Source organism: Dromiciops gliroides, chromosome 3 (genome assembly GCF_019393635.1).
Source record: "Dromiciops gliroides isolate mDroGli1 chromosome 3, mDroGli1.pri, whole genome shotgun sequence".
NCBI lineage: Eukaryota > Metazoa > Chordata > Mammalia > Microbiotheria > Microbiotheriidae > Dromiciops > Dromiciops gliroides.
In genome coordinates this window covers 117,534,588-117,556,357 of record NC_057863.1, presented here as the reverse complement: position 1 = coordinate 117,556,357, position 21,770 = coordinate 117,534,588, and the positions used below count along the sequence as shown (strand labels likewise).

General features: G+C 35.6%; 1 pseudogene; it reads left to right on the top strand.

Annotated features, from left to right (window-relative positions):
- The first annotated feature begins 2,397 nt into the window (after window positions 1–2,397).
- Window positions 2,398–5,666, top strand: LOC122747207 (annotated as a pseudogene).
- The last annotated feature ends 16,104 nt before the right edge of the window (window positions 5,667–21,770 follow it).

The following is a 21,770-nucleotide window of genomic DNA, read 5'->3' as shown; positions in this document are numbered from 1 at the left end:
TACAAATTGAGAGCTTTGGGCTCCTACTGACTGATTATTACTTTCTTAACTGCTCCTCAAAGTCAAGCTGTCAAACCAGAGGTGATTTTTGATGTCTCACACATACACAAGGGAAAAAAGTTGGCTTGCTTTAAATAAAAGGAAAAATATATTTAACTAAGATACCCTGGGTCTCCCCCATTGCCTGGAATTCTCTCCTTCATCTCCATCTTCTACCTTTCCTAGCTTCCTTCAGAGGGCAGCTAAAAACCTCACTTTCTAAAAAAAAGACTTTTCTGGTCCCCTTTAATGTCTGGGTCTTCTCTCTAATATTATCTCTGACAATCATGTATATATCATTTTTTGTACCTGATTGTTTAATATTGTCTCTCTCATTAGGCTGGGAGCCCATTGAGAGTAGGGACTAGTTTTTGTTTGGTTTGGCCTTTTTTGTATCTCTAGCATTTAGTACAGTGCTGACACATAGGCAGATGTTGTTTTTGTTTGTCCTTTGTTCTCTAAGAGGACCATGATATCAGGGTGAAGTGATGACTTTCAGTGAATTGGATTTAAGTGAAGGAGGGCTGTGCAAGGTCACCAACTTCACTCTCTGCTCCAGAGCCATCTGGTTCCAGTGGCAAGATGTATATCAGGATGACTGGAGGTGGCCCTGGATGTTTGAGGCAATCAGGTTCACACAGTAAGTATCTGAGGTGAAATTTTAACTCAGGTCCTTCCAGCTTCAGGGCCAGTGATCTATCCACTGTGCCATCTAGCTGTGCCTAGATAGTAGGTAAGAGTTTAATAAATGCTTGTTTGATTTGTCTTGACCCAACCCTGAATTAGGCTCTGCAATATTTCTCTAAACATTGTTTCCAAGATCTTTAAAATAATAATAAAATAAAACAGAAATAGAGTTGTAGTAAAAGTAAAATTTTCTCATTTTGCTATGAGAGATAGTTTGCAGAGCAGCCTTGATGTGGAAGAGGAAGGATTTTCTAATGCAAAGTGAGTTGAAATAAGGAACTGGACATCTGACAACTTGCAATAGGATTTGTCAGACAAGTAATTCCACTTCTATTACCCAAATGCTGGGTGATCTTAACATTTGGGTGCTATAAATTGAATTCTTTGCAAAAGTTTCAAATATGATGAACCTTTTCATAAACCATATATAAATATAGATATGGATCTCCACCCATGATACAGAAAACAAATTAGGAGATTCTATAGGAAATAGAGAAGCTATAGACAAATAAAAATTGCCAGCAAGAAAGTTGTGGTCTTAAGTTACTGGAACAATTAACTAACATTCCAGATATTTATGTATTTTTCTTGATAATATATTATATTATTATTTTAATACTTCATATCTCCACCCCACCCCCATCACCACTGTGTAATGTAGCATAATTCTCTATACACAGTGCTTATTAAATTTTAGTGTAGTAATTGATACCAGAGTACTTGTTTAGGGGGAAAGGGTGAGGTTTATGTGTCAATAGCAAAATTGTAACTTTCCAGGGCCTCAGTTTCTTCATCTATAAAAGAAAAGGTGGGGGTAAAAGCTAGATTGAAAAAGGAAGGGAGGAAAATGACAAATGCTTGATCATATGTAGGAAAATAGGCATTCTACTGCACTGTTGGTGGATCATTAAGCTGGTCCAACAATTTTTGGAACAATTTGGAATTATGCTCAAAGGATTATTAAACTGTGCATACCCTTTGATCCAGCAATATGACTACTAAGTTTGCATCCCAAAGAGATAAAAGGAAAAGAGAAAAGGGCCCATATGTATAAAATATTTACAGTAGCTCTTTTTGTGGTGGCAAAGGAATGGAAACCTAGAAAATGCCCAACCATTGAGTAATGTGATGAAATACTATTGAGCTATAAAAATAATCAAGTTGATGGTTTCAGAAGAACCTGGTTAGACTTACATAAGCTGATGCAAAGTGAAGTGAGCAGAACTAGGAGAACATTGCATATGGCACCAACAATGACAATCAACTGTGAAGGAATTAGATACTCTGATCAATATATTATACGTGACAATTCTAAAGGACTTATGATAAAAATACTATCTAATTCCAAAAAGTGAACTAATAAACTTAGAATGCAAATTAAAGCATATTTTCTTTCATTGTCTTTGCTTTGTAATTTTGTAGTGTGGCTAATGTGGAATTTTTTGTGCATAAAAGAAATTTAAATAAAAGAAAAATGAAGGGGTTGAAACACATGATATCTGAGGTCCCATCTAGTTCTAGATCCATGATCTTTTCCTCTCCAAAGTCCCTTCAAGCTTTTAATCATAAAATCTCAGAATTGCTAGGAAACTCAGAGGCTTCTTAATCAATCCTACACCTGAGCAAGACGCCACTGAACAGACTAGTGAACAACAGAGTTACACACTAGAGATGGCCAAAAGTGAGCCAAAGAAACCAAAAGGCAAAATGTCTGTTTTTGCCTTCTTTATGCAAATGTGCTGTGAGGAACATAAAAAAAAAAAGAAATCCTGAAGTTCCCATCAATTTTGCACAGTTTTCTTTTTTTAATCATAAAATTATTTTCTTTTCTAGTTACATGTAGGGATAGTTTTTAGCATTTGTTTTCCTAAGATTTCTGGTTTCAAATTTTTCTCCCTCCCTCCCCTTCCCTACCCCCTCCCCAAGACAGCAAGCAATCTGATATAGGTTATATATGTAAAATCACATAAACATATTTCTGCATTAGTCATATTGTGAAAGAAGAATCAGAAAAAAAGGGAAAAACCTCAAAAAGAAAAATGAAAAAAATAGAAATAGTATGGTTAAATCTGCATCTAGATTTCATAGTTCTTTTTTTCTGGATTTGGAGAGCATTTTTCCTCATGAGTCTTTTGGAACTATCTTGGACCATTGTATTGATAAGAAGAGTCAAGTCTATCACAGTTGAACAACACACAATGTTGTTCATACTGTGTACAATGTTCTTCTGGTTCTGCTCATCTCACTCAGCATCAGTTCATGTAAGTCTTTCCTGATTTCTCTGCTGCCTGCTCATCGTTTCTTACAGCACAAGGAGGATTCCATTACGTTCATATACCAGAACTTGCTTTTGCCCTTCCTTCTATCAGTGCCCCCCTTTGCCCCTTACCCTTTTACTTCCCTAAAGAATAAGCTAATATTCTTTATCCGAATGAGTGTATATGTTATTCCCTTCCTGAACCAAATCCAATTAGAGTAAGGTTGAAACAATGCTCATCCCTCCCTTCTTTCCCTCTATTGTAATAGGTTTTTTCTGCCTCTTCATATGATTTAACACCATTTCACCTCCCCTTTCCTCTTTTCCCCATATATTCCTTTTTCATACCTTCATTTTCTTTATATCATCACATCAAAGACAATTTATATTTATACCCTCTACATATAATCCTTCTGTCTTCCCAAATACATATACAGTTCTCAAGAGTTATAAGTATTATCTTCCCGTGTAGGGATCTAAACAGTTTAACCATATTGAATAACTTTTCCCCCCGTTTACCTTTTTATACTTCTCTTGAGTCTTGTATGTTAAGATCAAATTTTCTATTCAGCTCTGGTCTTTTCATCAGGAAACCTTGAAAGTCACCTCTTTCACTGAATGTGCATCTTTCCCCTGAAAGGGAATGATCAGTTTTGTTGGGTAGTTGATCCTTGGTTGCAATCCATGCTCCTTTGCTGTCCTGAATATTTCAAGCCTTGCAATCCTTTAATGTTGAAGCTGCCAGGTCTTGTGTAATCCTGACTGTGGCTCCATGATATTTAAATTGCTTCTTTCTGGCTGCTTGGAGTATTTTCTACTTCACCTGGTAATTCTGAAATTTGGCTACAATATTCCTTGGAGTTTTCTTTTTGGGGTCTCAGGAGGTTATCGTTGGATTCTTTCAATGATGATTTTATCCTCTGATTCTACAATATCAGGGCAGTTCTCCTTGATAATTTTCTGGAATATGGCGTCTAAATTTTTTTCTGATTATGGCTTTCAGGCAGTCCAATAATTCTTAAATTGCCTCTCCTGGATCTGTTTTCCAGGTCAGTTGTCTTTCCAATGAGGTATACCACATTTTCTTCTATTTTTTCATTCTTTTGATTCTGTTTGACTGATTCCTAGTGTCTCATGGAGTCATTAGCTTCCATCTGTTCAATTCAAATTTTTAAGACATAGTTATCTTCAGTAAGCTTTTGCATTTCCTTTTCCATTTGGCCAAATTAATTTTTAAGGAATTTTTCTTTAGTCAGTCTCTGTGCTTCCTTTTCCAAGCTCTTTATTCTTTGAATTTCTTTTTCTAATCTGTTGATTCTTTTTTCATAATATTCTTGTGTAAATTTCATTTCTCTCCCCATTTTTTCTCCTACCTCTCTCCATTGATTTTTTAAATCCTTTTTGAGCTCTTCCAATAAGGCTTTTTGGTCTTGAGACCAATTCATCTTCCCTCTTGAGGCTTCACATGTAGGCAATTTGAGCGTATTTTCCTCATCTGAGTTTGTGTTTAGCTCTTCCCTGTTGACACAGAAGCTCTCAATGGTAAATAGCCCTTTTGTGTTTCTTAACTCATATTGTCATTTATTTTGTAAAGTTGAGGTCTGCTCTTGGGGCATAAGGGTCACTGTTTCAAGCTTCTTGTGCTGGGGGATATGGGCTGTAACACTGGCTTTCTACTCCGAGGCTTCTGTGGGTTGTGGATTCCTCACTGTCCTGGGCTTGCTCCCTGTGCTTGTTCCAGGCACTGGGATGACCAGGCCTGGTCATGCCTGTCCTATGGGTGGCCCTCCAGCTGGCAGCCTGCCCTCTCAGCTGGTGCTGGTGGATATCACAACTGGCCCACTGTGCCAGCAGCTTGCTGAGCCAGGATCAAGGGACCTCAGTTGCTCTGCTGTGGGCAACTGCTTCCTGCTGATTTGCCCAGACCCTCTCCATGCACTGCTGTTCAGAGCTGTGCTGTGCTCCCCTTTTGCCTGAGACTGATCTTTGCTGAAGTCTTCTAAATTATATCAAGTTGGAAGAGTGTGTCTCTCTGTCTTTGTAGGTTCTGTAGTTTCAGAATCTGTTTAGAGGCTTGATTTAATGTTCTTTTTGAGGGAGCCACAGGAGAGCTCAGGCAACTTGCTCTCAGCCATCTTGGCTCCGACCTCAGTTTTGCACAATTTTCAAAAAAGTGTTCAGAAAGAAGTAAGAATATGTCTGGAAAGGAAAAGTCCAAGTATGACAAAATGGCAAAGACTGATAAGTTGTGGTATGACAGGGAGATGAAGGATTATGGACTCATTAAATGAAGGGGGCAGAGGAAGAAGGATCTTAATGCTCCTAAAAGGCCCCTGTCTGACTTCTTCTTATGCTGTTCAGAATTTTGCCCCAAGATAAAACCTACAAACCATGGGATATCCATTGGGGATGTAGCAAAAAAAACTTGGTGAGATGTAGAATAATGTGAGTGATAGTGAAAAGCGGCTATACAACATTAAGGCATCAAAACTGAAGGAAAAATATGAAAAGGAAGTGTCTGATTATAAGTCCAAATGTAAGTTTGATTGTGCAAAGGGAACAACTAAAGCTTCCAGGAAAAAAGGTAGAGGAGGAAGACGAGGAAGAAGTGGAAGATGTGGAAGATGATGATGAATCAAATTATATATTTGTCTTAAATAGCATAGAGTTGGAGAAATACTAAAACACCTTTATTGATATGGTTTCTACTGCATTTGTAGCATTTAGCTTTTGAAATTGACATTTTACCAGGATTTTTGCCATGGATATAAGTGTTATGAGCACCTTGAAACTGAGTCTAAGTTGTACATATTTCCAAACATTTTAAAAAGGAAAAGGAAATTTAGTGTTTTCCTCACTCCGTGTACTTTGCCACAAAGCATTTTTAAAAGTTTCACGCTTTTGTGTGTGATAATTATGGTTATTAGTTAGAAATCCCAGGATGTAAACTTATGCTCTCTCTTTATATCTAGAGGGGAGAGGTTGTGTATATATTTCCACATACCCATGTAAACATGTATTTACTTGTAAGTATATACACATACACATATACACACACATAGACATATTACATGTGTTTGTATTTATATGTACTAAACAAATCCTTCTCATAAATATTTGGAATTATGACACCTTAGAAAGGGTTAATTAATTTGGATCTTTCATTAGGTGCCATGGCCCAAAGAATGCACTGTTAGAGTAGCTTTATACAATTGTCCATATAGTTTAAAGTTGTCTTTCTGTATATAGTGAAATAGCAGTCTGGTGCCATTCTTAGATGTGGCAAGGGAGTAGGGTTTCAACTGGCATGAAAAGTGTTTTGGTTTTTTGTTGTTGTTTTTTGGTTGTGGTTGTTAAATGTTGTTGTTTGGAAACAAAAATCAGAGACAATGCAGCAGCGGAAGTTAAAATATTCCATACCTAATACTTGGAACATTTTGTAGATTGTTTTTTGTATGTTTAGAATGCTATAATGTTTTCCAAACTAAATAAACAGTATTAAAATTTTTAAAAAGAAGCCCCTGAACAAGGATCTCACTATCTAAATGTTTACTGAAGTAAATGTTTCATTCTACATTGGGAACCACATATATCTAATCTCTGCTTCACTTTCCTTAATTTTCATGGGTGAGCATTAGGTCTGTGTTTATATAAGTAACAGAGTACATATGTGGGAGTTCTTCTAGCCAGTTTAATTCAGAATAGAAATGAAAGTCTTTATTGTCAGACTGTGGTTATCCTTGGGAGAAACACATTCAGTATTTTCATTCCTTCAAACTATTTTTTCTTTGAGAATGTTGCCATCTTTCCAATCATCCAGTTTCACAACTTCAAAGGCATCACAGGTCATTCTGTATAATGTGAGTAGATAGACATTGAGATTTCAAAGAGAAGAGTGAGGGCCTAAATCTGGAGAAGTGGGAATTTTGATTAAAACAAGATTCTTGCAAAATAACTCCTATACTTTGCTATGACACAACCCATCCCCCAAGGTCTGGCAAGGAATCTCATGTTTGAACTAGAATTATTTTTTAATGTTCAGTGTGACCATTCACTCTCTCAGAAATCAATAAAACTATAAATCGTGGCTTAAGTTATTGCTTTGTTATTTATTTAAATTTAAGAAGGTGCTGGAAAATATTAATAATGCAGATTATATTTCAAAGTGTGCCATAGCGGGTAGCTAGGTAGTGCAGTGGATAAACCACCAGCCCTGGATTCAGGAGGACCTGAGTTCAAATCTGACCTCAGACACTTAACACCTACTAGCTGTGTGATGCTGGGCAAGTCACTTAACCCTCATTGTCCCACAAATAAATAAATAAATAAAATAAAGTGTGCCATGTATACATTTCCTCCCCATTTCCACTCCCCACAACCCAACAGATTGTTAAACATTTACTATCACACTGCTGAATTTCTTCATTCTTTTTAGGAATATGTCTACCATCAAGCGAAGCCTGAGTTTAGAGTTTCAAAAATTTAAATATTTTGATAAAAATGTTTCTACTAATTTAATGGTCATTGGTTTTTCTTTTTCAGGGCAATGAGGATTAAGTGACTTCACTAGGGTCACAGAGCTAGTAAATGTCAAGTGTCTGAGGCCAGATTTGAACTCAGGTCCTCCTGAATCCAGGGCCATTGCTTTATCCACTGCGCCACCCAGCTACCCTCTAATAGTGATTTTGCTATTATTATCTACCTGTAGTGTCTCTAGTGGTGTTTCACTGGGATCAATTGCTGACCCATTATTTTTATTGATAACTTGGATAAAAATATAGATGATGGGCTTATTGAATTTCCAAATGACACAAAATTCACTCAACTCTACTATGATATGGCTTGCATATTCCTGTCATGTACATTATAACAGTATCATAAGCTATTTGTAAGATACCTACAAGAAATCCAAGTTTATTATGCCTGGAGCACTCTCCTGATGTATCTATGTAGTAGCTTAAGAACTAGACATATGATTTTATTGGCACAAGGTATTCCTGGATGGGAAAATTCCCTATGCCAATTCAGGTTGATACTTTCTCTTTGTGTAAGAGTTAGGACCTGGACCAACATCTTTTTGCCTCCAATGTCAGCTCTCTATCTACTATCCTATAAGCTTTCTCTCCTTCTAGTAAACTTTTAAAAGAACATGAGGTTAGTCTGGTAAAATATATAATTGATGAACCCATGCTAGTTCTTAGTGATCAATATTTTCATTTTCTAAAATTCCATGAGTGGGGCAGCTAGGTGATGTACAGAGCACTAGCCCTAGAGTCAGGAGGACACAAGTTCAAATCTGGTCTCAAACACTAGCTGTGTGACTCTGGGCAAGTCACTTAATTCAATTGCCTCCAAAAAGAAAAGGAAAAAAAAAACAACTTGAATTTCAAGAGTAAATTTTTTTTTCCAGGATTTGTAATCAAGTTCACCTGCCTTTAGTTTGAAGAATTAATTTTCTTTTCTCTTTGGAAAATTAGAAAAGCATTTGTCCATCTCTGACCCTGTAACATTGACTCTCTATTTTTCAAATATCAATTTTTTAGCAACACATCCATAATTTGAAATACAGCATTTATTAAATGTTTTGGCTACAACTTCCAGATTTTTCGGATCCCAAATCCTTTAGTCTACTGATAAATCAGTTATTAGGTTGTTATACTCTATTTTCATTATTTGTTTTACAACCAATGAAGGCTTTAAGTTAAACTACTGATGTAGAGAAACAAAAGAAACCTCATTGTCCTTTTGGACAGAGTATGTTTTCTGAAAGCAATATCTTGTTAAACATAGATATATGATGTGTTGTTTAAAATCTAAATATGGGGGCAGCTAGATGGCGCAGTGGATAGAGCACTGGCCCTGGATTCAGGAGTACCTGAGTTCAAATTCGGCCTCAGACACTTAACACTTACTAGCTGTGTGACCCTGGGCAAGTCACTTAACCCCAATTGCCTTAGAAAAAAAAAAAAAGAAAAAGAAAATCTAAATATGGATTCTAATCTGCCCCCCCCCACACACAGTTTTGGGGGGAAGCTGGCTAAAATCACTGATAAATTCAGCAAGAGTTTAGGCATTTCGGTTTTTATCAAAATATATTATAAGAGAGGGCAGTTAGGTGGTGCAGTGGATAAAGCACCGGCCCTGGAATCAGGAAGACCTGAGTTCAAATCCAGCCTCAGACACTTGACACTTACTAAACAAACAACAACAACAACAACAACAACAACAAAAATCCCAGCCATCTTTTCATTTGCCACTAGATTCTCTGCTTATTTTCCACAGAAACATCATCATTATGCTCTTCTGCCACGTACGTTTTGATATCCCCCCACCCCATTTCCAGCTTTTTTGTGTGTATTACCTCCCTACATTAGATTATAAACTCGCTAAAGGCGGAGATTATCTTTCTCATTCGTATTTGTATCCCTACTGCTTAGCACAGTGAATGGCAAGTAGTAGACATTAATAAATGTTTGTATTTTTACATCTTATCATTAATATGTGTATTTCTGGGGGAAGCTAGGTGGCAAAATAGATAAATCACCGGTCCTGGATTCAGGAGTACCTGAGTTCAAATCCCGCCTCAGACACTTGACACTTACTATCTGTATGACTCTGAGCAAGTTACTTAACCCCCATTTCCACACACACACACACAAAAGTGTATTTCTCCTCTGATAAGATCAGTGTTTTACTGCTAGGACTTGTTTAGTCCTACTCACATGGTGGGGAGAATTATCTAAAAGAAGACAAAGCTATTCAGTGGACCTGGTTATCCTCATATTGCAAGGGCATAAAAAAGTCCCTATCAAAATAATCTAATCCCCTTAGACTTGGTGGTTTTGTGAAGACCATGTAAGTCACCACATCCTTAAACATATCCTGCCAAGATAATCAGAAATATTTCCATATAGAGTGGAAGTGGGGGGTGGGGGGTGGAATGGGGTAAACAACCTGAAAATCTAAGCGCCATTATGTCGCTATAACATAACATTATTGTGTTAAGGCAATTAAACTTCATTTTATTAACTGTTCAATGACTGGTAAGTACATCATTTTTTTTCCTAACTACCTGAACTAATAGAATACTAGTGTTAAAGTTACCTCCAGTTCCTCCTCTTTTTTCTTCAAGTAATTATCAATATATTGTATTAACTTCCATATAAAATCTCAATGTTCACTAACATCATAATTATGTTTATCCTAATCTTTAATAAGCATTTTAAAACCCATTTAAATATTTTAAAAAGCTGCTCATCACTTATTAGAGGTCTCGGGCCTAATCATTTTAATGGTTTAATAGATAGTATTTTTGTAAAATAATTATTCTATGTAAGGAAATTTATTCTTATCAATATTATTCTTTAATAAAAGAAAACCTCATTACTTAAATGAAGAGACCTCAAAGATCATCTCAAAAGAAGTGAAATAGGATTCAATCTTCTGAAGCATTTTTTTTTCTTTAGAGATACTCACCATGACAAAACAATTAAAAAATGTTGGCTAATGGTTAAATTTGATGTTGTAAAGTATAACCTTTCGCTGTGGCATTAATACTATATTGCTTCAATTTCTGTCTCTGCTCTCATTCCCTAATCAAATCACATGATAAAAATACAGCTAAATTAAGCTTATAGCCACCCCTATAGTATAAAAATCACATAATAGATTTAGAGCTAGAAGGGACATTCCAGCTGTAAATTAGATATTATTTAATATAATTTCCCAATTTTATAGGTAAGGAAATCAAATTCTTTTATGTGTTAACATGAAGACCCCATGTGTTCCTTCCAATTTATTTAATGGCAATCTCTCATTTGATGGGGTACTAACAATGTCTAGAGATATATGAAAGAAGTAACTGAACTGGCTCAGTACTGTGGAGATTAAAGTTTGGAAACTAAAGAAAAACTAGAATGAGGAGCATCATAAGTGTTTCTCATTCAGTGTTATTGATAAAACCATGTATCCCTCTAGAACAATTATTTCAAGAAGAATCACGGTAAGTTTTAAACTATATGGACTTTTGTGTTTTCAGTTAAATTTCTTTTTTGATTTAGCAAAACGACTCTACTACTTGACTAGCTATCTCAAATGTCCTTTGGATTTTTCAGTTCTCTGAATTGTGTTAAATTCTCTGAACTCCACTATAACAAAATCCATAATTTTGGACAGCTCTAATATTTCCTTAGCATCCTTTACCATAAAATGATTTCCCTAAGGAGACCTCCAATAGCCATTTTCTCAGTCCTGCTGTCCATTACAATCCCTGAACATAAGGTTTAATGTCTAGATCATAAAATATGAATTGTGATATCTGTGTTCTACACCTAACTTGTCCTTGAACTTAGATTCCCTATCAAGTAAACTCTCTCTTTTATGCCTCAGTTTCCTCTAATACCAAAAATACTGCTGACAAATACATGGACTTCTTTCAATGAAAGAGATAGTAATAAAAATACTATTAGTTTGCAAACAAAATAAATATTTAATTCTATAACTCTTTTACTAATGTGATTATTTTCCCCCAATATTATCCAGGTCATTGATTATAACTGGAAAATAATGAGACAATTTATTGAAAACATAATTAAATGTATGCTTCATCTAACTGAAATATATTATGTTTAACACAAGGTATGCCTCACTTTACATAAAAATAATTTAAGAAGACAAAGCAATTATATATGTGATTTTGATAATATATATGGAGTTCTTGATGAAGTCAAATTTATGGTCTCAAAGATTCATATAAGGGGCAGCTAGGTGGTGCAGTAGATAGATAGAGCACCAGCCCTGGATTCAGGAGGACCTGAGTTCAAATCTGCCCTCAGACATTTGACACTTACTAGCTGTGTGACTTTGGGCAAGTCACTTAACCCTCATTGCTCCGTTAAAAAAAAAAAAAGGTTCATATAAATAATAAATTGATCCCAAGCAAAAATCTTGTAAGGGGAAAGGTTAGTCAAGTAATTTCATGGATTCTGACATGGATTCTCTTTTTACTCCCTATTAATAAACTGCATTTTATGTTATATGAACAAATATAAACATTAAAACATACAAACTATAAAAAGGAAAGAAAACATAAGAAAAACAGCTACATGAAGGCAAAAAGTAATTGTAAATGATGATTCTCATTCATTATTCAAAATATATAATATTTTGATTATTTTTTAAATGTTAGAATTTTCTTGTGAATGTGGAATATTAATTTTTTATGGTGGTTGTTTAATATTTGCCTACTCTCTTCCTTACAAGGGTTTATTCAATTTCCTGCTTTTGCCAGTTTGGGTATTATAAAATAGACAAGCATATAGGTATGCACGTCTCTTCATTTGTTTGTTAAATTTTGTGTAAGATTTCTTCTTGTCTAAATTTCTTTGGGGCTCAATAATTAATTGAGGCTCCATAATATGAAGGCTTTTGTGATTATTTAACATGTATTTGAATAAAAAATAAATTTCTTCCTTTTTGCATCTTTCTCCTTTACTATCAAAGTCATTATTTTTCTTTTACTTTTTATTTTGTTAGATGGCAGGACTTCTCTGATTTTCTGTCTTAGGAAGAACCCCCTCCCTCCAGTCTCATTGCATACAAGTCTAGAACTTTTAGGTGGTGACAAGAATATTGCATAGAAAATTAGACTCTGCAGTCATAAAAACATGAGTGTGAAATTCTATAACAATCCTACTAAGGATTAAGAAATATTTAAAAATTAAAATATTTAAAACTTTTCCTATCAACACTTGTAATTAAGGTCATTCTATATATTAGTGAGAAATGGGCAGAATATGGTTTTCAGAGTGTTTCTCTTTCCCCTCCACCTTAAGTAGTACATTACAATTATTTATTTATTTATTTATTATTTATTTATTTATTTATCTATCTATCTATCTATCTATCTATCTATCTATCTATCTATCTATTTATTTATTTATTTATTGTGGGGCAATGGGGGTTAAGTGACTTGCCCAGGGTCACACAGCTAGTGTCAAGTGTCTGAAGTCGGATTTGAACTCAGGTACTCCTGAATCCAGGGCTGGTGCTTTATCCACTGCACCACCTTGCCGCCCCTACGTTACAATTTTTGAGGAAGATCCATGTGCATTTTCTAATCATCTTTTCTATAGGTAGATAACTTATTTCTGTAAAAACATATACTAATATTTGCAAAGCTAATCAGAAGCACAGCATTGGAGGCCATTTATGAATGAAAAAGTAGTATATGATATACATAATGGGTATATTATGTATTTACATATAACAATACGTTTTACTGTTATAGCAAAATATTTTACAAGCATGTATTCATGAGAGGCAGTTTAATATAGTGACCTTAGAGTCAAGGTAACCTCTCTTCACATTTATCCTCAGATATAGTCTGGGATCCTACACAAGTCACTGAACTATCCATTCTTTTTTTTAAGGGTGGGCAATGAGGGTTATCTGACTTGAACAGGGTCACACAGCTAGTGTCAAGTGTCTGAGGTCAGATTTGAACTCAGGTCCTGCTGAATACAGGGCCGGTGCTTTATCCACTGTGCCACCTAACTGCCCACTGAACTATCCATTCTTATGGCAAAACTCCAAAGTTATGTATTGCCAAAGAAGTTTAAAAAATAAAAAAATACATTTAAAAAGATTATGTATTGCTAAGAAGGTGCCAACCTGTATTAGTAGAGAGTTTCCTTAACTGTTATTTCTCTGTACCAATGAAATCAAAATCTACTCCTTATTCTTCTCTCTTTCCATTCTTTCCAATCCATCTTTTCCTTCCCTCATCAATTCCCCATCTCTGACGGCTTCTTACCTTCATCTCCCTCTCTCTGTAAAAATATTAGTATACATGTATATGTATACATATACATATATAGATAATTATCTTCTTTTATGTCTATTATTTTTCACCAACCCACTTCTTTTGCCTGCCATTATTAAAAAAATCTTAAGGAAATTGTCAAGAAAAAAAATCAAGATAATGTCCATACCTGAGATTATCTATCTGGTTCTATATCTGCACTATAGCACAGTGGAGAAAGAACAAGACTGTGAACCCAGAAGACCTGACTTTGAATCCTGTCTTATACACTTAGCTTTATGGCTCTGGGAAAGAAACCTATTTTCTCTGTGCTTCAATTTCCTTATCTATAAAATAGAGATAATATTAGCACCTCCGAGGAGCAAATGAATTTAAATATGTGAAGAATTTTGCACACCTTAAAGTGTTATGTAAGTACTAGTTATTATCATCATCATCATGTTTGAGCCTGACTGCAATTCTGTGAGGTAGGTACCATAGCTATTATTCTCTTGCTACATGGCCTAGGAAACTAATGCTCAGAGGAGTTGAAATAATTTGCCCATAGTTAAAAAATCAGTAAGGTCCAGAGGCAGGTTTTGAACTCAGTTCTTCCTAAGTTTAATACTCTATTCACTATGGCATGTTGCCTATCAGCTAGGACAACATTGGGTTTTTAAAAACATTCCACAACAAAAAAGTATTTATGTAGTAGAGTCTTTATTTATCAGAGACAACAGTACTAAAATACAGATCTTTCTATCTCCAAAGTCAATCAGTTCTCTATTCATTATTAGGGTCTGTGAGATTTAAAATTGGATATTAGATCATAAATCTCCCCTCTTTAACCTTTCCCTTAATTTATCTCCCAGACTAGTAAATGGAAGAAACCTCTGGTCTATAGTTAGAGCTTTTATTGTGTGGTAGTTACCAGGTGATGTTGATTAGAGGGATAGGAAAGTAGAAATACAAACAAATAGTCTTAAATCTAATCTTAGTCTATATTCTGTATAAAACTCACCAAAAGCCCAAGGCCACCTTTAGGGAGGAGAGCCGCATCAGGCACGTGCTGCTAATGGCAAGCCGGGCCTCGTCCAACTCCGGTCAGCGTCTGTCTGTGTTTCGCGCCAGTCATCGGACCATGAGAGCAGGAAAGAGAGATCGCACTTCTGTTCTCTCCTTGCCTTTTAAGCTCGCACCCTGGAAGTGGAGTGCTTAGCAGCTGGGCTGGCGTGTAGCCCATACACGGCCGTTGGTCTTCTCCCCGAAAGGGTGGTCCTTCAAAAACTGGCATCTTTCCGTATTCACTAACCGACTGATAGGAAACTTTTTACCACAGGTCCCACTGCCTATTTCCCACTATACATTACTTATACATTATAAATTATGGTCATCCTATAATAACTTGGTAATATTTAGTGCCCATTATATAGTGGGTAATATAAGTAATAGGTAATATAGAATATACTATTATGGTTAATATAGATAATAAAGAGCATACTATTCAATTCTAAGGGGAAAATGCAAAACTCAAAAGTTGCCCTCTCCCATCCCCAAGGAATTTACACTATAAATGTTGAAATAGGGGAAAAATAATCCTAATGCTTATAATAATAAGCAACTAACTTAAAATAAATATATCATATATAAAGATTAGAAGATCACACAGGTTAGAAAGCAATATAGCAAAAACCAAAAACATAAAATTTGGAGTTGTTATAGAATGATAGAGCTATTGGATATTTCATCAAATAATAAATTTTAGAGAAATATTTTGAGTCAAAGGGCAATTGTAATCTGTAGGATTTACATATCTTATGCATTTCCCATATGCCTGCTGCTTACCTTCATTTTACCATTAAAGATATTTACTTTGCCTAGAAAACGATTCTAAAGAAGCGGGTGCTAGATACAGTCCTTCCATGTGGATGGGAAATCACTATTTTGGAGAGGATAGTTTGATTCTCCATTATAACACTAAGGTGTAACTCATACCTAGTAAACTCAAGTCAATAAGAATTATTGGGGCAGCTAGATGATGCAGTGGATAAAGCACCGGCCCTGAATTCAGGAGGACCTGAGTTCAAATTTGGCCCTCGGACACTTGACACTTACCATCTGTGTGATCCTGCCCAAGTCACTTAACCCTCATTGTGCCGGGGTGGGGGGAGAAAGCATTTCTTATTAAGTACTTCCTAAAAGATAAAATCATAAACTCTGACATTAAAGCAGAAAGGAATGGGGAAGAGAGCAAGCATTTGTTAAATGTCTACTATGTTCCAGAAATTTTACTAAGCACTCAATAAATATTATCTCATTTTATTCTCCTAAAAATGCTGTGAAAGAGATGCTATTACAATTCCCAATTTATAACTGTGGAAACTAAGGTAGGTATAGGTTAAATGATCTGTCAAGGATTACAAAAGCTAGTAAATGGCTAAGGCCAAATTTGAGCTCTGGTCTTTCTGGCTGCATGTACAGGTTCTACTAGCTGTCTCTGGAATTACATTGTAATATTCTATTAATTTTGCCTTCACAAAGATTGTTTTCATGCTTTCTTGAATAGCTGCCTTCCATCCCATCTTCTTCCCCCATTCATTCTCTAACTCTGACTGCTGTCTTCCTTCCACACATCTTAATTCCTCTCCTTTCTTCAAATCTCCACCCACTGATATTACTCTTTCATTAATCATGTTGCCTGCCACCATGCTAATATAATATACCTAAGGATGCAGTATTGACAGACTCTCTAAACCTTGCTTAGGAGCTATTATTGACTCCAGAGAGAGTTCTCAATCACCATGCCCTTTAGTTGTTCACTCACCTTCCCTATTTGTTTCTTTGAAAAGAAAAAGTAAAAGAAAAAAATTTCCAATGTAGACAGGGAAAAAAACAAACTCATTTTTGAAGATGCAAGGGTCACAAAGAAATGAAAAATAGTATAATAGAAACCATGTATCTAATCCCTCATTGGTTGATGACTGGCCCATTTCTTTTTCTGGTTATCCTTTCTGACTTCTTTTATATCACTTCTTACATGAAAGTCATTGTTGACAACATGTTTTCAGGTTAATCATGGCAGCAGGGGAGTACCTCATACAAGGAAAATAAATCTTCAACTAGTTTGCAAGAATCATTTCACCCTGAAAAAGAAATATTCTCAATTCTGAAAGAGATTCACTAATGCTATTCTTTCTGGAACCTTTTTATACTACATCTTTCTACAACTTTCCATACAAGAGAATGCCAGCATCCCACCTGAAAAAAAAAATCCTCAGAGCTCATCTACAAACACATATTCATGTGAAAATCAAACAAATGATGATGAGAAAGTAGAGTCAGAGCATATTAAATTTCTCATTAGGCCCACTGCCTAAGTCGCATAAAGCTCTCTCTCATTTATTCTAGTCACTATCCACACAGACTATTAAACATTTTTATGGACAGAACTGGGAAGATGAAATTATCAAGTTCCGTAACTTACCATTTAGAATCACAGCATGTACAGTTAGAAGAGATCTAAAATATTTCCTCCAACCCCCTCATTTTAGAGATGAGGAAACTGAGGCCCAGAGTTGAAGTGACAATGTTCAAGATCACTTATTCAATAAGTGAATCAATGAGCAGAATTAGTATATTAATTTAGGACTTCTGAGGAAAAAACAAAACAAAACAAAAACAAACACCCCTATGTGCTAGTCATCTCCGAAGGTATTTATACCTTCTCCAGTGGTTTTACCTATTCAGAACCCAGTTTAGTACTCTTTATTTAAAAGGTTCTCTGATAAGTCAAAATAATTAATGCCAAACTCAGGCACTAAAATAGTACACTTTATAAGAGGACCCACTGGACCCTTGAATAGGCCCTATTTACTCTTATTTAAAACATACTACTGACAGTATTTCTTATATTCTCCACCTTTTTGCCCCAATTTGGCAGCAAATTAGGAGAGTCTGGGCTGGGGTTGATGTGGGGGTCTGCTACTGAGAGAGTTGCACACTAATACCTGCATGAATAGTTACAAGGTCAAAGGGTGAAACAATAAAATTATAAAACTGGTACACAATAACAACCTAAAGTCATAGAAGTCCTGGGACAGCAAGTTTAGGTTTTTGTCATTCCGTCGTTTTCAGTAGTGACTGACTTTACATGACTCCATTTGAGATTTTCTTGGCTGGCTTGCTATTTCCTTCTCCAGCTCATTTTACAGGTGAAGAAATTGAGGCAAACAAGTTTAATTGACTTGCCCAGGGTTACACAATTAGTAAATGGCTGAGGCTGAATTTGAACTCAGAACTCCTTGATTCCAACTCTGGTGCTCAAACACTGTGCCATCTGAGTGGCTCTAGGAAGAAACATCCAAGTCTCCCCCAATATATCATCACTCTTTTAAAATGTTATACAACAAGCTTCCTAATGAAGATCTGAGTCATTAAAACATTTCATATTATCTAAACTTGGTTTCTCATACAATGTCCAGTGAATCAATCTGAAAGTTTAAAGTGCAGTGAGGATGCTCCGCATTATAAAAAATTCATTCCTGTGGAGCTTAGTTGTCTAGTGTTACCTTAAAGATAAACAAGAAATCACTGTTTTAAGGTAATAGGGACACAATTCCCTTTTGAAAATAAACTGAGTATTCTCAAGCAATTTCTTAGTTTGGTTGATTCTTCCTCCACAGCCTCTTTCACGTTTCATCCCCTCCTCTCTACTTGCATGATTAGTACCCTACTTTAGAACTTCATTACCTCTTACCTGGACTACTGCAATAATCTCCTCAATAGTGTCCATGCCTCCATTCTCTCCTTTCTCTGTTCCAATCTCAACACAGCTGCCAAAATGATATTCCTAATTCTCAGGTCCTCCATATCATTCCTCCCTCAGTAATCTCCAATAACTCCCTGTTGCCTAGAGGACAGGGTTCTTAATTTCTGTTGGTGTGTCACGTGCTCTTTGGGCAAATATTTTTAAATGCATAAAAACAAATTTATAGGACTAAGAAGATAACTAATTTATGTTGAAATATTTTTTTTTGTTTGCTTGGTTTGTTTTTTCTCCAGGTTCACAGACCTCTTTGAAATCTAACCACAGAATCCTCAGGAATCTTGGGACCTCAGGATAAGAATCCCTGCTTTATATGATAAAAAAAATTATATGATATTTAAAAGCCTTTTAACAACCTAGCTCCAGCCTGCCTTTTCAAGTTTTAGATTGGCTACCTTCCTTTACAAACTTAAAGAGTACAATGAAATTGGTTTCTTTGCTGTTCCTCACTCATAACATTCCATTTCCTATTGTTGTTCAGTCATTTCAGCTGTGTTTTTCTTTGTGACCCCATTTGGGATTTTCTTAGCAAAGATATTGGAGTGGTTTGCCATTTTCTTGTGCAGCTCATTTTACTGATGAGGAAAGCTGAGGCAAATATGGGTAAATGATTTGCCCAAGGTCACACAGCTAGTATGTGTCTGAGGCCAGATTTGAACTCAGGAAAATAAGTCCAGCTACAGCACTCTATCCACTGTGCCACCTAAATGCCCCACCTGTTATTTTTGTGCTATTGGACAATTTATCTATCCCCCATGCTTAGTATGCATTTTCTCTTTAGGTATACCTCTGTGAATGCCTAGTTTCCTTCATACTCAGATCAAGTACCCACTTCCTAGATGAGGCCTTTCCAAATTCCTCTAGCTATTAAAGATTCTTTTATTCCTGAACTTTGGGGTTACATTTCTTCGAACATATTTTATGTTTTTTCTTCTGATAAGAGTGTAAGCTTCTTGAAAGCAAGGATAATTTCATTTTTTTTTCTCTGTATCTCCCAGATTAATGGAAGAAGTATACTGTAGTGGATGTAGAACAGGTCTCAGAGTCAGGGAAACTTAGATTCAAGGCCTGCCTCCGATACATATTGTGTCACCCTAGCAAGTCATTTAACCTTAGCATTCTGGCAATTCTCTAAGAGTACAGGCTGCAGAGAAGTTCATTTCCTCAGGTGAGGGCTCCCTAAACTAATGAAATCACAAGTCTTGTCCATATCTCTAGCACTTAGGAATGCCAAACACATAGTAAATTCTTGTTGATTCCAGCACTTCTCTATGAATACTTAAAAAAGAATTTTCCCCAAACGAGAAAAGTCAAATAAACAAGCATTTAGTAATTCAAAGGAGCTACACCTATAATTTACATTTCATAATGATGCTCTATACCATAAATTATGCTTTATTCTGCTTTCATCTTAGTTTGTTACTGCTTCTAGTGTGAGGAAAATATGACAATGTTCTAGCTGAATGTCATGCTCTGTGAATCCATAATGCCATCTACTTTTTGACCTCTTCCCACTATCAAAAAGTCTAAGAAATCATTTATTTCATTATATATTTATAAATTGTATAATGTACATATTTATCATCCTTTATTATTATTATTTATTATACATTCATAAACTATATTCCTTTAAATCATATAAATAATATTCAAATGTGGATTTATAAATTTATTCCATTTTATATTTCAGTAAATTCTACCAACCTAGCATATATTCCTCTTTCCCTGTTGTTGCTGCCATCACTGCTAAGGCAGCAAAGGATTATTCTATAGACATGACAGCTTGCTGTGGTCTTCTCCTACATCCAGCTGTTGCCTGGCTGTTTGTTTGAGCATACTATGATAAAAAGATTCCAGAGCTAGAAAAGAACTTTTAGTTCTTTGAGTACAATCCCTCTGTTTTACAAATGAAGAAATCAAGGCACAGAGAAGTCGCAAATTCATAAAAGTGAACTGGATGAATAGAGTACATGACAAAGCTGGGAATTCTGATTGTCCTGATTGCTGGTTCTAGACATTTTTCCAGACACAGGCTAATTCTTCTACTACAACTGCTTCTCTGTGACTTGTGTCGTATTTGATTTCATGGGAATAGTGGTAAAAATGCTCTTGGGATTATCATATGTAGAGTTGTGGTTACAGTAGTCCTAATAAGCAGATAAATTCAGGAAAAGGAGCAAAAGTTGTTCTTAAAAACCATGGTCATGAGTGATTCAATTAATTTCAATAATAATGTAGAAAAATGATTTATTGTATTCACACAGATTATAATATGATTTAGTGTATTATTATATAATAGAGCAAAATAGTAAATTATCATAAAATATAATACATCATATTTATTACATTATACTGTTTAAAACCAACATGTGTACAGAATGTTGACTGACCCCAGTAAATCTCTAGGAATGCTAGAGATGGCTATAAGGCCTTTTAGTTTCCCCCAAAGTCCTGGATCCACCCAGGTCATGTTTAGGGTACATTCAAACTTTTTTGGATTCCCTCCATGGGATTTGCGGGTAACTCATGGAAAACTTTGTCAAAATCCTATATAATCAAACCTTCCAGAACCTAGGAAGAGGGGGGTTGTTCGCCTCTATGAAATGACCTAGCATATTTCTTTCTAAAAGTCATTTCAGATTTTGAGGATTGTTTTCATGCACAACAACGATAATACTAGCTCAAACGGATATAACACTTGCTTTACGATTTGCAGAGTACTTTACACACTTTGCCTCATTTGATCCTCCCAATCACTCTGTGAAGTAGGTGCCATTATCCTCACTTTACAGGAGGGGAAATTGATGCTGAAAGAGATTAACTCATTCAGAGCTGCATAGCTAGAAAGTCTCTGAGGTAGGATTTGAACTTTCTTTTTGACTACAAATTCAGTACAATTTGCCTTTATAGGCCCTTGTACGGCATGGTCTCTAACATTGTACTGTTTGCTTCACCTTCCAGGTTGTCATATCCTTCCTAAAACATAGCACTCAGAAATGAACATACGCTTGATTTGCCCACAGCAGAGTACAATGCAATGATCACTGTAGTCTATACATAATACCTCTTTTCAGCACTTCCTATTTTGTGTCATGATCATGTGGTATTACTTGTCAGCTTTAAGCCCTATTAAAATGGGGACTGTAGTTTTGTTTTATTCC